This window comes from Echinops telfairi, unplaced genomic scaffold, assembly GCF_000313985.2.
Source record: "Echinops telfairi isolate 266 unplaced genomic scaffold, ASM31398v2 ScPeMD7_7417;HRSCAF=8455, whole genome shotgun sequence".
Classification (NCBI taxonomy): domain Eukaryota; kingdom Metazoa; phylum Chordata; class Mammalia; order Afrosoricida; family Tenrecidae; genus Echinops; species Echinops telfairi.
This window is the reverse complement of record NW_022111317.1, coordinates 4,588,902-4,590,146: the sequence shown is the minus strand read 5'-3', so window position 1 is coordinate 4,590,146 and position 1,245 is coordinate 4,588,902.

Genomic DNA, 1,245 nt, shown 5'->3' with positions numbered 1-1,245 from the left:
CTGAGAACTTCAATGACCCCACCTCCTCCTCTTTAGAGAGATGGGTTTCTTTTACCTTGTTACAAATCACCTCCCTGGAACCCACTTCCCTGGCCACCCCGTGCCCATGCAGAGATGTTTGTGTGTTTGCACTCTGTGGAAGGGGCACCCTGCCTGCCTTTGCCTCCCGCAGTGCCAGCTTCCAAAGCTCACCTCACCCTTACCAGCTTTGGGGGTTGCCCCCACCCTTTAAAAAAACAAACAAACAAACTCTTGCCAATTTGTAAATTGGTCAGATGGCCGTTAGAAGAACTTATTCCACAGCCGGCGTTTACCATCTGTCTTGTGCCAAGGACTCCCTGTGAACAAGCCACCAGCCACCTCTTCTGTCTCTGCGAGCGAGAGAAGCACTGGCAGGCAGAAGGGTGTCCATCCAGCCCAGCATTTGGTTGCAAGAGGAGGGGCCAGAAAAAACGTTACCCCTGTCCCCATCCCCCGGGACATGGTATCCTGGGGAGCAGGGGGTTAGATGTCCTAACTGGTGCCTGAAAGGCAAGGAGGTTAGCTGTGAGATCGAAGACAGAACATTCTGGAAGGGGGCAGGGAGGGGGAAGCATGAGAGAAAGCCACAAAGCAAACCCATGGAACGCCTGTGTCTATGGCAGGGAAGAGAGGGCAGCAGAGGTGAGTGGGCAGCCAATCCGCCCCTCAGGCACGGACGCCCACCTGCCTCTTTCTCAGGAGGATTGCCAGAACTCCAGTGTGACCCCTTGATTGTATATGAAAACCCTCTAGAAACCAGCCAGCATCCCTAACCACCAGCACCTCCTCTGTGGTGGGTTAGGGTCTGTCCAGTCAGGTGAATTATTTGGACTGGTAAGAGTTTGCGTAAGGAGCCCTGGTGGTATAGGGAGTTGCCCAGGGAGGCAGTTACCACAAGGTTGGTGGGTCAGACTCACACCTCGGGAGAAAACTGAGGCTCTCTGCTCCCATAAAGATCCCAACATCTCGGAAACCCAGACCTTGGGACAGTTCCACTCTGTCCTGAAGGGTCGCTGTGAGTCAGAGTGGACTGTGGCCGTCCTTGGTGAGAGTTGTGGCAGCGTTTTGCAGTCCCTGTGTCTGCAACCACGATTCCTCGTTGTCCGGTTCTTGGTGACAGCATTTGGACCTTCTCTCCCCTCGGTCTCAGGGTTCAAAGAGAATCCTGCGCTCCAACGAGATCCTTCTTCCAGCCAGCGGCCTCGTGGAGACAGAGCTCCAGCT